The sequence below is a fragment of the Spinacia oleracea genome, chromosome 1, assembly GCF_020520425.1.
Source record: "Spinacia oleracea cultivar Varoflay chromosome 1, BTI_SOV_V1, whole genome shotgun sequence".
Lineage (NCBI taxonomy): Eukaryota > Viridiplantae > Streptophyta > Magnoliopsida > Caryophyllales > Amaranthaceae > Spinacia > Spinacia oleracea.
Genome location: NC_079487.1, coordinates 11644530 through 11660222, shown reverse-complemented (window position 1 = coordinate 11660222; position 15693 = coordinate 11644530). Strand labels below are relative to the sequence as shown.

General features: G+C 34.1%; 1 long non-coding RNA gene across 1 annotated transcript; it reads left to right on the top strand.

The window, feature by feature from the left end:
• The first annotated feature begins 646 nt into the window (after window positions 1-646).
• On the top strand, window positions 647-2767 carry LOC130465730 (uncharacterized). The gene is made up of 2 exons (XR_008925740.1): window positions 647-805; window positions 1571-2767. It is a non-coding gene; the product is annotated as an uncharacterized lncRNA (long non-coding RNA).
• The last annotated feature ends 12926 nt before the right edge of the window (window positions 2768-15693 follow it).

Below are 15693 nucleotides of genomic sequence, written 5' to 3'. Positions count from 1 at the left end.
TTCAATTTGTTCTTAAAAACTTATCAAATACTCCCTCCTTCTCTTTTTGTTTTTTACGTTTTCCTTTTTGGGTATTTCAAAATGTTCTTTACATTTCCTTTTATATTATCACATAAGTAACTTAGTATTCTATCAAAATTTGTGTCCAATTATTATTTTAACCAATTAAATTTATTAGGTCATTTAATCTCTCACACTTTTCCATTGAGACATTAAATTTTTCTCATTTCCCAATATCAGAATTTTGATAAAAGTGAAAACATTATAAATAAACGTAATTTATCTTGTTTAAATAAAAAAATTTGAGGAATCTCGATGCAAATTAATTATTCGTTAAAACGCGTGAAAAATACCGAACGTAAAAAACAAAAAGAGACGGAGGGAGTACTTTGTAGTTATGAAAAAAATAAAGCAGATAATCAAATCGTCCAATTTTTCCCAAGTGAATTAAATATACAAATATATAGTTAACGATGAATCAATAGGAAAATTGAACCTAAACCAAAAAATAAAAAATTAACTTTATTGTTATAAAATATATATTAGGGTGGATGCCCATTATACCCTCACCCCTATATAATACTATGTATATGTATATATTATGTATGCCTAATGAAATAAGAGGATAACTGACATACAGTTTCTCTCTTCCCCTCTCTATCTTTCTCTCTACTTTCATAATACGTTATCAGCACCGGCCATCTCTAATTGACCGAAGATTATTGAAATTATCAACCCTAATCATTAATCTTGTTTGGTGACGGGAAAGGAACAACGAAACAAGCAAATCGATCAACAAATTCTGGTATGTATTTTAATTATTGGATCATGGTATTTATTTTATAACTGTATAACTTGTTAGATTTTTATTGACGCAATTTGACAGTTACATGTTGTTCACATTAATGTTATAATTAATACTCATGGTTATAATTGAATTATATTGTGATGATGCAAGTATGCAACATGATTGTAAACTAGTACTGTATTTCGCTTTTTGTATTTTGCGTTTCATTCCTCCTGCCCACATGATTGTAAACTAGTATTTCGCTTTTGTGTTTTGCGTTTCATTCCTCCTGCACTCATGATTTGAATTGATAGTTTACCATATTAAGTTGTTTTAATAACCGTTAGTAATCGGTATGTTGATTTCGTAAGTTTATGTTTATTTGTTTTACCGTATTAATATGAATATTGAATTAGAATACTTGGAATTATGTCTAATTGATGATGTTAGTATCTGAATATTTATGTTAGTTACGGTTTAATGTGACAATATCATGTGGCAATACTGCTTTGATCGAAGTGCAGTATCTTTGTTGTCCATATCAATTTTGGTAACTTCTTCTTTATTGCGGTAAACATGAATTTTTCTTATATATTTTACAATACTATTGATTGTTTTGATGATTTTCACGACAAATGATAATTTAATGTGTTAAACCTATTTTGATGTGTATGAGTATGTCTATTTGATGATGTTAGTATGTGATGTTTATGTAAATTACGATTTGATGTGAATATGTTTATTATGTAAGTCTTAATTAATCAATATTATTATCCTGTATAGTGAATCATGTCGAACCTAGCAAAACTTGAAATTGTGGCGCTTGATATTACTGGAAAGAATTATTTGTCATGGGTGTTAGATGCTGAAATACACCTAGATGCTAAAGGGCTTGGTGACACAATAAAAGAAGGAAATAAAGCAACATGTCAAGATAAAGCTAAAGCTATGATATTTCTTCGCCATCACCTCCATGAAGGGCTTAAAACTGAGTATCTGACAGTTAAAGACCCACAAATCATTTGGAGCAATCTAAAGGAAAGGTATGACCACCAGAAAACTGTAATATTACCAAAAGCTCGTTATGATTGGTTGCATTTAAGATTACAGGATTTTAAATCCGTGAGTGAATATAATTCATCCATGTTTAAAATTACTTCTCAATTGAAATTGTGTGGAGAGAAAATTACTGATGCAGATATGTTATAAAAAACATACTCCACTTTTCATGCAAACAATGTTGTCCTGCAGACACAGTATCGAGAAAAAGGTTTTAAAAAATATTCTGAATTGATATCTTGTCTTCTTGTGGCTGAACAAAATAATGAGCTGTTAATGAAAATCATGAAGCACGCCCTACTGGCTCAACTCCATTCCCTGAAGCGAATGTGACATCCCATAGCGGGAAAATATCAAAGAATAAAGACCATGCCAGCAGCAGTGGTCGTGGTCGTGGCCAATGGCGAGGCCGTGGGCGTGGACGTGGTTTTGGTGGCTATGGTAGAGGTCGTGGAGGTTATTACAAGAGCTCACATTCCCACCAGAAGTGGGACCGCAAAGATGGTAAAGGTGAGAAAGGAAAAAGTGACAATGTGACTAGTGTTTGTTATCGTTGTGGAGGAAAAGGCCATTGGTCACGCGTATGTCGCACTCCAAAACACCTTGTTGACCTTTATCAATCATCATTGAAGAAGAAAGGAAAGAATGTTGAGACCAATCTTGTATTTGAAGATGGCGAAGGTGATTTTGAGTCTGGTGATACAACTCACCTAGAAGTTGCAGATTTCTTTACTTCCCCTGAAGGGAATAATTAAGTTTTTAATATGTTGTGTTGGATTTGGTATAGAATTGTAGTATTTTAATTATGACATTATATGTTTAAGTTATGAACTTTGTGATTGTATAATGACTTTATATTCTGTGTGTTTTCTAAGATATTGTATTATTTTGGGTGTTTTATTTTATAATGGTTATTTTGGACATGTTTAGTTTTGTGACACATATTTTTATTTCCTTGAAGAATATGAATACCTCTCAAGGTCAATGGGAAATAAATGATGAAGAATTGTGTCTTGCAGACAGTGCAACTACTCATACTATACTTAAGAATAAGAAATATTTCTCTCAATTGATGATGAGAAAAACTAGTGTGAGTACTATATCGGGTAGTACTAATATTATAGAAGGCTCCGGAAGAGCAAATATATTGTTGCCTATGGGAACTAAATTTGTCATCATTGATGCATTATATTCTCCCAAGTCTCAAAGAAATTTATTGAGTTTTAAAGATATTCGAAGTAATGGTTATCATATTGAGACTATTAGTGAAGGAAATGATGAATTCCTTCAAATCACGAGCATAACTAATGGCACAAAGACTGTCTTGGAGAAATTACCTACATTCTCCACTGGTTTGTACTACACGAGAATTAATACTATTGAAACACATGCTATAGTAAACCAGAAGTTTACTGATAGCTTCATAGTTTGGCATGACCGGTTAGGCCATCCCGGTTCAATCATGATGCGAAAAATCATTGAAAATTCTTGTGGGTATTCATTAAAGAGCCAGCAGATTCTCTCTAATAATTTTTCATGTGTTGCTTGCTCACAAGGAAAGTTGATAATTCGACCATCACCAGCTAAGATAAATTTTGAATCAATCAATTTTCTGGAACGTATACAAGGGGATATTTGTGGGCCAATACATCCCCCATGTGGACCATTTAGATACTTTATGGTTTTAATCGATGCATCGACTAGATGGTCACATGTATGTTTGTTATCATCTCGCAACCTGGCGTTTGCGAGATTACTTGCTCAATTGATTAAATTAAGAGCACATTTTCCAGATACTCCTATTAAGTCTATTCGTCTTGATAATGCTGGTGAATTTACTTCACAATCTTTCAATGATTATTGCATGTCCATTGGGATAAATGTTGAACATCCTGTAGCACATGTTCATACACAAAACGGTCTTGCTGAATCATTAATTAAACGCATTCAGTTGATTGCTAGACCATTGCTAATGAAGTCTAAACTCCCAATTACTGCTTGGGGACATGCTATATTACATGCAGCAGCATTAATTCGCATCAGGCCAACAAATTATCATAAATTCTCCCCATCACAATTGGTTTTTGGTTAGGAACCAAATATATTCCATCTTAAAATTTTTGGATGTGCAGTTTATGTCCCTATAGCTCCACCACATCGCTCCAAGATGGGTCCTCAAAGGAGGTTGGGAATATATGTTGGATTTGATTCCCCATCAATAATCAAATATCTTGAGCCAACTACAGGGGATTTATTTAAGGCTCGTTTTGCTGATTGTCATTTTAATGAGTCAGTTTTCCCAGGTTTAGGGGGAGAAAACAAACAGCCGGATAAAGAAATTAGTTGGAATGAATTATCATTATCTCATTTTGATCCTCGTACTAAGCAATGTGAACTAGAAGTTCAAAAGATAATTCATTTACAAAGTTTAGCAAATCAGTTGCCAGACGCTTTTACTGACCCAAAGAGAGTGACTAAGTCACATATACCCGCTGTGAATGCTCCAATTAAGATTGAGGTCCCAGAAGGACAAAATGAAGTTGCTAATGAGTCTAAGGCAAGCCAGAAGCGTGGAAGACCAATAGGTTCCAAAGACAAGAATTCTCGAAAAAGGAAAGGAGCAATGGTTAATGATGGTCCAATAGAGGATACGATCAATTTTAAAGGATCTCCAGAAGAGACTTTAGACATGATAGAAGATGAAATTCAGGTACCTGATAATGAAGAAATTTTAATAAATTATATCATGTCTGGAATTACATGGAACCGAAATCAAATCGACGTCGATAATGTTTTTGCATGCAATGTAGCATTAAATGTTGTGGATGATGATGAGGATCATGAACCAAAATATATTGAAGAATGTAGACATAGAGATGATTGGCCAAAGTGGAAGGAAGCAATTGAATCTGAATTGAAATCTCTTGCAAAAAGAGAAGTATTTGGACCTGTAGTCCGTACACCTGAAGATGTAAAGCCAGTGGGACATAAATGGGTCTTTGTGCGAAAGAAAAATGAAAACGGTGATATTGAAAGATATAAAGCAAGATTAGTTGCACAAGGATTCTCACAAAGACCTGGTATTGATTATGAGGAGACATATTCTCCTGTGGTGGATGCAACAACTTTTAGATATATAATTAGTCTGGCAATGAGAGAGGGACTTGACTTACGCTTAATGGATGTAGTCACAGCTTATTTGTATGGCCCACTGGATAATGATATCTATATGAAACTCCCAGAAGGATTTAAGTTGCCAGAAGCAACAAAATCAAGTTCTCGAGAACATTTCTCTATCAAATTGAATAGATCTCTATATGGATTGAAACAATCTGGGCGTATGTGGTATAATCGCCTTAGTGAGTACTTATTCAAAGAAGGCTATAAGAATGATCCTATTAGCCCATGCATTTTTATAAAGAGATTTGGATCAGGATTTGTTATAATTGCAGTGTATGTTGATGACCTAAACATTGTTGGAACTCCTGAAGAGATTTCCATGACCGTGGAATGTTTAAAGAAAGAATTTGAAATGAAAGATCTTGGAAAGACAAAATTTTGTTTGGGGTTACAAATTGAGCACCTAAAGAATGGAATCCTTGTGCATCAAACAACATATACAGAAAAGGTGCTAAAAAGGTTCTCTATGAATCAAGCACATCCATTGAGTATCCCTATGGTTGTAAGATCACTTGAAGTGGATAAGGACCCTTTGCGTCCTCGGGAAAATGATGAAGAAATTCTTGGTCCTGAAGTACCATACTTAAGTGCAATTGGAGCATTGATGTATCTTGCTAGTCATACAAGACCTGACATATCATTTTCTGTGAATTTGTTAGCAAGGTTTAGCTCATGCCCAACCCGTAGGCATTGGAATGGGATTAAACATGTACTTCGTTATCTACAAGGTACAAAAGATATGGGTTTGTTCTTTACTAATTTATCAAAAGAAGGTTTAGTTGGTTTTGCAGATGCAGGATATTTATCTGACCCTCATAATGGCCGATCACAAACTGGATATCTGTTGACATGTGGAGGTACTGCCATTTCTTGGCGTTCTATGAAATAAACTATTGCAGCTACTTCCTCTAACCATTCTGATCGAGATATTAACAATTCATGAGGCTAGCCGTGAATGTGTATGGCTACGGTCTGTGATTCAACATATAAGAGAAGATTGTGGTTTATCCTCCGAGAAAGAGGCACCAACAATTTTATATGAAGATAATGCAGCATGTATTGCACAGCTCAAGGAAGGATACATCAAAGGTGATAGAACAAAGCACATATCACCAAAATTCTTTTTCACTCATGAACTTCAGAAGAATGGCGATATAAATGTCTTGCAGATTCGTTCAAGTGAAAATTTGACAGATTTGTTTACTAAGGCGCTTCCTACTGCTACATTTAAAAAGTTGATTCACCTCATTGGTTTGCGCTGTCTCAAAGATCTTTAGTGATGTTGTCATTAGGGGGAGTAAATGCGCGCTGCACTCTTTTTTCCTTAACCATGGTTTTTCCCACTGGGTTTTCCTGGTAAGGTTTTTAATGAGGCAGCATTTCATGCGCATTATAAGGCATTATATTGTTTTGGATAATGGTTTCCAAGGGGGAGTGTTATAAAATATATATATTAGGGTGGATGCCCATTATACCCTTACCCCTATATAATACTATGTATATGTATATATTATGTATGCCTAATGAAATAAGAGGATAACTGACATACAGTTTCTCTCTTCCCCTCTCTATCTTTCTCTCTACTTTCATAATATTTATTATATATTTGTAACAATATATTATTCCTTCCTTCAATATTTCAATTTTCATATAAGGAATCACAAAAGAAATCAAAGAAAGAAAAGATAAATGGATATAAATAACAATAGTGTTAAAGAAGACAAAAGGGAAGAAAATGACAATCTCTACACTTTAAAAAGTGGGAGATACGTTACTGTTCCTTGTGAACAGTAACTCCATATGTACCAATTGTTTATTTTACTTCTTTTTAATTAATTATCCTAACTTCTTTTTAACTAATTAATCCGAAAGTTTGGGATGCCCGACATTTTCGGATCCGAAACCCGAAAATCCAAAATCGACCCGAATTAAAAAATAAAATAAAATTAGAGTGCTAAAACACCGTGCCAAATTTAAAATTTCAAGCCACACTGCGTGGAACGCGCGCTATCAACTACTAGTATATTAAAAAAAGAAGCAAAAAAAAAAAAAAAGCAAAATATTTCCATCCATTTCACAAAGTGTTTCCCAATGTGTGAAAAACACGCGTATTAAAAAATTGTATGTGTGTGTACGAAAAACAATCATACTAGAGATTGAATGTCTTTTACGACGGGTTAACGCAGGATATTTCCATTTATGACTGGTTTGCGACAGAAAATCCCGTCATTAATCAATGATTATTGACCTTTAGCGACGGGATTTCCTGTCGTTAATGGTACGATTTCTTGTAGTGTTTTGTGGGAAATTAGAGAAAGTAAAAGATTGTTTAATAAAAGTGGATGTGCGTGGAGTTGGTTGGGTCGAAAAAAACAAATTTGTGCAAGAAAAAAATAATTATGTTTTATTTTTTATTATTCTTTTGGCACAAATTCATGAAAAAGTAGGAAAATTGAATTCCTAAAATTAGAAACGGAAACGTTTATTTATGAACACCCTGATTAGAAAACAGAAAACGTTTTATGGAACATAGATACCCACCACAACTTACAATATAATAGGAGGGCTAAAATCAACTTATTATTATGATGGAGTAGGAAAATGAATTCCCTTGGTGGACAGTACAATTGAGAAACATCAAGTTTCAGGAGTTAATATGGCATGTACCACCCCAAAACCAAGCGTCGCAGACATACGGAGTCTGACAAGCGTTGCCAAAAGTGCTGCATGATTCCCCAAGCCCCGGTCGCATATGACATATACCCGAAAACAAACCGTCGCAGTAGTGGTTGGGGCAACACCAATTGGTGAGACCACTGCATGAACCACCAGTTATGTGGCACTCTTGACAAGTGGGACGATTACCATCTGATTTGCATTGATTTCCTAAGCAACACGAATCAAACCCAACGGTAGTAAGGCATTCCTGGCCTAGTTCATGGCACTGCTGTGCACCCACATTGTAATTGGTGGCCACTATCAGAACAATAAGCACCACAACTTTGACATTTTTCTTGTATTCCATCATCTTTGTTTTTATATTTTGATTTCAAACATATTTTGTTCGCCCTTTTTATAGCTTCAATTTACTGCTTTTGGTAAACGCATGCACATGTACTAAGCTGGCATCTTCAGGGGATCATGTTCCTACTTAATTACTTCTTTAGAAATTCGATAATTGTTATGATTGACTATGCGGCAACTCTTGTGTAAGACGATTTTATCGAAAAGACCATTTTGGTTGCTTAACTAATTGGTTTTATTGTTTAACTAATTAGTTTTATTGATTAACTAATGATTTTAGTGCTTAACTAATTAGTTTCATCGTTTAACTAAGTGATTTCATTGATTAACTTATATGACACCAATGTCGTTTTATATGTAATTAAGATTGCTTTACATAAAAGTTTGTATTGACCTTGTTATGAAGGTCAATTATACAAAAGAAGTCTACTTGCTTATAACTCCGGTATATAAGGATTAAGGAAATTTCTGACATGAGTTTGGAGGTTCATACACATGTTATATTGGGAGTTACAATATTAATGTGATATCGATATAATATTTATGTATAATTGTGTATAGACCCTCATACCATGTTAAGGTACAAGAAAATGTGAAAACAAGGCTTAGTTTGTGAAGTATTCAATAACAACAACAAAATATATATACAGATACAAGAAAAGTAACCGTTCAATTGGAATTTGGAGTCCAAAAGCCTATACATAATTATACATAAATATTACATAATTACCATATTAATATCACATTAATAATTCACAACATTGTACACACAGATGCATGCGTGCAGGAGTAGCTTATTAATAATACTTTGTATATAGGTAGAGAGAAACCAAACAAACAGTAACGCACTCGATCAGCTATCACGACGTAATCACGAGAAAATTAAAATGGCTCGCAAGTACCACCAAACCAGCCGGAACATGATAATACTTGGTAGCCACAACAATAACCGGCAATACAAGATTCGCCGAGTTCTGCGCAGAGAAAACCAGCATCAACAGAAGTTGCTACCATCATGAAAATAATGGCAACAATGAGCAACAGAACATATTTTTTTGTGTTCATCATAATTTCGATGATATTAATTTCACTTATTGTTTTTCTACTTGATCTCTGTTATGGGTGGTTTTATTTTTATAACCTTCAAAACAGATGCCGTACATACGTAACATAATGACGTACCCTTTAATAATTGGATTAAAGTCAATATATGCATAAGGTGTTTAGTAATTAAGTTATGTCCGTGAAAGATAATATTGGTGGTGTTTGGTTGTTAGAGGATTAGTAAAAAATTAGAGGATTGGTAAAAAATCAGAGGATTTGGTCAATTTAGAGGTTTGACCAATTCAATCCTCTAATCTAGGTGTTTGGAAATAAGAGGATTGAAAGAGAGGATTGGGATGAATCCTCTAATTTCAAAAAAGTTGCTCCAATGAGCTTTTTCAATTAGAGGATTGTATTAGGTAAGATAAAAAGACAATGTAGTCCTCAAGTTGCAAAAATTACACCCATATCAATAATGCCCATACATTTATCATTGTATTCACCGAATCGCAATAGCTTAATCAAATAATTACAATGAACGTAACAACCCTTGCAACAACATAGAAGATGAAGCTAAACAATGATAGAACAATACAAAATGTCAAAAATATTTGAGATCAACCCAAAATCATACTACCTCCGTTTCAAAATTATCTTTACATTTTTCGTTTTAGTCAATTTCATAATATTCTTTACACTCTATTTTATTTTAATTTTGGAAATAAAAATTACTAACTTATTCTTCTTTAGAACATATTAGGGGCGATGCACCCTCGCTCTCACATTTTCATTCTTTTCTTACACTCACTCATCTTTTTATACATTTCTCTTCATTTACCCATATTTTATTATATTAAACCAATTTTTCTATTTTTAAAAAAAATTTGTGCAAATAGTAACAATAAAGATATTTATGAAGCGGAAGTAGTAAATGTTATCACGGAATCATAACTATAAACCCAGAATATAATCTAATATATATACTCATAAGGTTTTGGATCCTCTAGAGTTCTAAATTTTACAAGGTAGAGTTTGAATAATATCGACTATTGAATGAAAAATCAATAGCTTATATATTATCTTTTCAAAATCCCCGCTATTTTTCTCATCAACATCTATCTACTGATTTTCTCTTCCCACTATGTGAGCCATTGATTTTAAAATATATGGTTTAGATACAATTGTGCCTTGTAGGGTTTTATTAAAACTCTAGAGGACTCGGACATATAAAGGGGTGTTTTTTGGAGAGCATTAGAGGCGTCCACGTAGGATTGTCCAGCCACAAAAATATTGTTATTATAATTTTAACTAATTAAAAAAATGATAAAATAAAAAAAGTAAAAGAGATAAATATTTTTATATAACTAGGAACCGGGACGCGCACTATCACGCGCGGATGCCCCCCAAAAAATAACGATGAATTTAGATGTGAAACAAGGAAATAAGAAGAAAGAAAAGTATATAAGTATAGCTTAAGTCCAATTGCATTTGGTATCTTAACTTTCAAAAGCTCAAGTCTTTAAAAAAGTTTAAGCGCAATTATTATTTAAATAGACACTATCCTTGGTGTCCTTCCCGACCCCCACACACAAAAGTAGGAAGATGGAAGAAAAAGAGAAGATAGATTCATAGATATAGAAAACAACATTAACATTTACTTGCCAAATACAATATCAAATAATTCCTAAAGTATTTATGTGTGAACTTGCTTTGTTTTCTTTTCTTTTCTAACAATCCATAGTATTGATTTTTGTCACCATGTATAATATTTATTGTGCACTACTTGTAAATAAGAATTTGTGCACCATTAAATCTGTTATGAAATTAGGGAGAAAGGGGGAGAGAGGAAGAGAGAAACGGGCGGTTATAATCTTATTCCCATTTTTATAATATGTACATATACATGTATTATATAGGATGATGATGTCAAGGTATAATGGGCATCCACAATACAATATATTTATAACACTCCCCCTTGGATGTCCATTATCTAAGATAATACAATGACTCTGTAATGTACATGAGATGATGCCTCATTAAAAACCTTTCTAGGAAAACCTTGTGGGATAAAAACTTAGTGAAGGAAAAAAGAGTACAACACTCATCATAATACGCTTGGGATGTTGCCTCGTTAAAAACCTTACCAGGAAAACCCAATGGGACAAAACCATGGTTAAGGGAAAAAGAGTGCAACGCGTATTTTCTCCCCCTGATGAATACATCACTTGAGATCTTCCAATTCAATGAATCTAATATTGTTGATAACTTTTCAAATGTAGCAACATGAAGCTCCTTGGAAATCGATTCTCCACAATTTGACTTGAATTTTCAAATCTTCACTTGTATACTCTAGGTCACTAGTGGAAAAAGGGTCATTTGCATCGCACTTTTAAGCACATTTGCGTCGCACATCGTGCGTGGCAAAAGCTCTCGACGCAAATGACTAAAAGTCATTTGCGTCGCACATTTATGCGACGCAAATGAACCTTATTTGCGTCGCACAATTAGCTAATGTGCAACGCACATTAGCTAAATGTGCGACGCAAATGACTTTTCAATATGTTAAAAAAAATGTCATTTGCGTCGCAGATTAGCTAAAGTGCGACGCAAATGACTTTTGGATATTCTAAAAAAAATGAGCTGCTGATTTTATTTAATCCATAGATTAAATAAAATAAGCAGCTTTCAGTACTAGTATATTCTGAGCATAAAAATAAAAGTAAACTAGGTGAAAATTTTGACAATATTTCCTTTGTAATTTGACCCTCCCCAATACCGGGAATGTTATAATACATTAATATATACCTGTCAAAACAGTTTACAACCCAATAAAAGGCAAATTCACCATAGATCAACCAACATGTTGATAACCTAACTACACTTTAAACATAAAAGTTTAAGTAAATATTACAATAAACTAGCTAAATATCGACATTGCTCATAATGTAATCAGCCCAAAGAAAACAAACAAAAATAGCAGAACAATCACATTCTTAGCAACAAAGGCAATACATATTCACCCTTATTAAGAAAAGAAAAACATTAGAGTTGCATAACCCCAAACCTACTCTCAACAGGAGGTATAATAGTCTGCTAGTCTTGCTACCATTTGCAGTTTGAATTGCATTCAGAACAATTATATTCATATAAGGAAACAATAATTAAACCTCAATTATATGGGAACATTTCAGAAAAAGTAATAAACGCTAGCAAGAATTGGGGAATCAACAACAGAACATTAAAATTTGAACTTAGACCTCACAATAATCAAACACACGAGCTGTTATTTATTGTATGCACAAAATGGCAATGTGAAAAACATGTATCATTGGATAAGCAACTGAACATTTCAAACATAAGAAACAATTCAAACTACAAGCAATACCAGATGATGTACAAATGTTTTCACCTAAGCAGTGTTTCGAGGCAAACGTATACAACGGAATACATGCCGTTCATTGCTTTCTTCTCAACGGTGTTATCTGGTTGTCCTGATCCAAGGAAACATGCAGAGATGCCATGTTTTGATAGCTTTAAGCACTGGTCATGCATCAAGCTTATCAATGGAGAAATCACGACCACGACCTTCCCTGTCAAAAGCGCAGGTAGCTGAAAGCACAGAGATTTCCCTGTAGAAACATTAAAGCCTCAAAAACATTGACACAGTATATACATTGTACAAAGGATTCAAGAAGAAATGCACAGAAAAGGGAGAATAAGAATCAGAAAATAAATACCAGACCCTGTTGCTGCAAGAACAAGACAGTCTTGCTGAGAAAACCAAGCTAGTTAATCATGGTAGACACTGGTCATGCATCAAGCTTATCGATGTACAAATGTGTGTCTATTAAGTTCTTGCTTCTACTGCAGGGTTGCCTAGCAATCATGGTAGACAAAGAAAAAAATCCAAAGGTAAATCTTACTGAATTTTTTCAACTGGATGGACTATATGTTTCATGATACTGTCTTAGCTAGTTAATGAATCTCTTTTAAGAGTTCGACATAATCAAAATCCTAAAATCAAAATCAAAATCTAGGGTTCAAACAATCAAAATTTAGATTCATCTGAAATCAAAATCCTAAAATCAAAATCAAAATCCTAAACAGATTCGACATAATCAATAACAAACTACAACATCTGAAATCAAAATCCTAAAAAGGTCACATTACATCAAATTCAATTCAACACTTAATTTATCATCAAATTCAAATCAATCACTTAATTTATCATCAAATTCAAAGCGAAACTCATAAAAAATTGAAAAAAAAATACTTGAATTCACAAACTAACGAACATAACTAAACCCTAAATTCAAATGAAAAAAACCAGAGAAAATTAATTGAACATGGAAATCAAGATACTCAAATTAACAATCCAAACAATTGGGCAAAAAGATACTCAAATTCACACATTAACCAAAATAATTAAACCCTAGATTCATAAGATTTTTTTTAAAATGTGCAAAACTAATTGAATTTGGAAATCAAGCAATATGACCCAGCGTGTTTCTTACCCTTCAAAAACCAAGCAATATGACCCGCCGGAAAATGCAAACCAATCGTATTGACATTTTCGCGGCGCCGACACCTAGGGTTTGCCTCTTCGCGGTAGTTTAGCATGTTTCTTAGAGGCAGTTCGGCGTATTCGGCGTTTCTTAGCCTTTTTCGCGGCAGTTCGGCATGTTTCTTAGCCTTCTTCGCGGCGCCGACACCTAGGGTTTGCCTCTTCTTGACATCGCAGATCTTGAATTTTCAGAGAAACCCAATTGACTATATTTGTGACAACTTTGGTGAGAGGAGATGTCGAAAAATAAGTTTGATATTGTGTTGTTGGAGGAGAGATGAAGAGGTGTTGGAGTACCAACAATGGAGATTCTAAAAGAATAGATGAGAGAGAAAGATAGAAGAGGCGGAAAGTTTGCGGTGTTGGTGTGGTGTGCTGGGTCAAAGCGAGAAAGTACATTCCTAGGTGGACACGCATTGCATCGCAGATTTACAAATCTGCGTGGCAAATGACTCTAGGATGCTCCTAGAGTCATTTGCCACGCAGATTTGTAAATCTGCGATGCACTTGATTGAGTCATTTGCCTCGCAGCTTTGTAAATCTGCGATGCAAATGACTCTGGGGGGCATCCTAGAGTCATTTGCCTCGTAGTTTAACAAAGCTGCGACGCAAATGAGTAAATTTTATGCTAAAATTTGTTATTTGCATCACATGTTCAGAATGGCGTGGCAAATGCGGGGACGCAAATAAGCCTTTTTCCACTAGTGGGTGAGTATTTATATCACCAGACTTTTGACAATAATACCTGAAATAAATATATTTTCTTGTACATAATATTACAAAACGTATCCTTAAATATTGGATATATATATAAGCCTTGTTCTGGAGGTCATAAGTAATAGTAATCATCAATGTTGATCAAAATTTCTCTAGTCATACTTTCATGACAATACATGATAAATAATAATATCACTGTCCAATTTGGGGTATAATATAATTAATAATGTATTTTATGGTTCTTCTGGACCATAAAATAAAATTCTTTGTAAGGATATTACATACTCTTATCTTATAATTTTGAATCAACTCATATTTGTACAAGAATTCTTCCGTGAATAAACTAATATGTATATTTCATAATTCTCAAGTACTCAAACTACTGGTTGAGACGACATTTCAAAACACTCTTCAAGAGTTTTGATTATATCTCAGCAATGTTGTGACATTCATATGCAAAACTTAAAGGGCTAGATGTTTAAGAACATCATGTATAAGTTCTTCAGGAACTCTTTTATTTGCACGATTCATAACATCCTATTAAATCAATGATACATTTTTCTTTCGCAATTATTGAAGGAAATAATGCCCTTGGTCCAAGTATGCATTCTATGTTAAGTCTAATAAATGCGGTTCAGTATTAATTAACAAGTTAATAATTCAGTGAGATCAAGTGAGCTGAATGCCTAGCTAGAGGACGCTTCAGTTCAAGTGGAATTAATGATATTAATCCACAGCTTACTCTTGACTGAACCCGTAGGGTCACACAAATAGTACGTAAACGGATCAAGTATTTAATGGCATTAAATACTCCATCTATGGATATTCGGAATCGACGGATCTTGGTTTCAGTGGGAGCTGAGATCGTCACAGGCAAGAAATGAATACTCCAGAAACGATGATATTGCCGGAAACGGAAATATGGATCGTATCGGAAATATAAATATTATCCAAGTCGTAGATGTTACCGGAAACGGAAACATGGTACGTATCGGAAAATATTATCGGAAATGGAAATATTGCCCGAATCGAAAATATTGCCGGAAACGGAAATATTGTCAGAATCGAAAATATTATCGGAATCGGAAAATAATTCCGGAAACGGAAATATTAAATATTTGTTCGAAACGGAAATTAATTCCGGAATCGGAAATATTAAATGTTGTTCGTATCGGAAATGAATTCCGGAATCGGGAATTTAATCGGAAGCGTATCGTACGAATTAGCATCGAACGAGGCCCGCTAGACGAAGGCCCAGCACGAAGCCAGGCCATCGCCCAGCGAGCCGCACTCAGCAACGCACGCCTCGAGCAGGCCC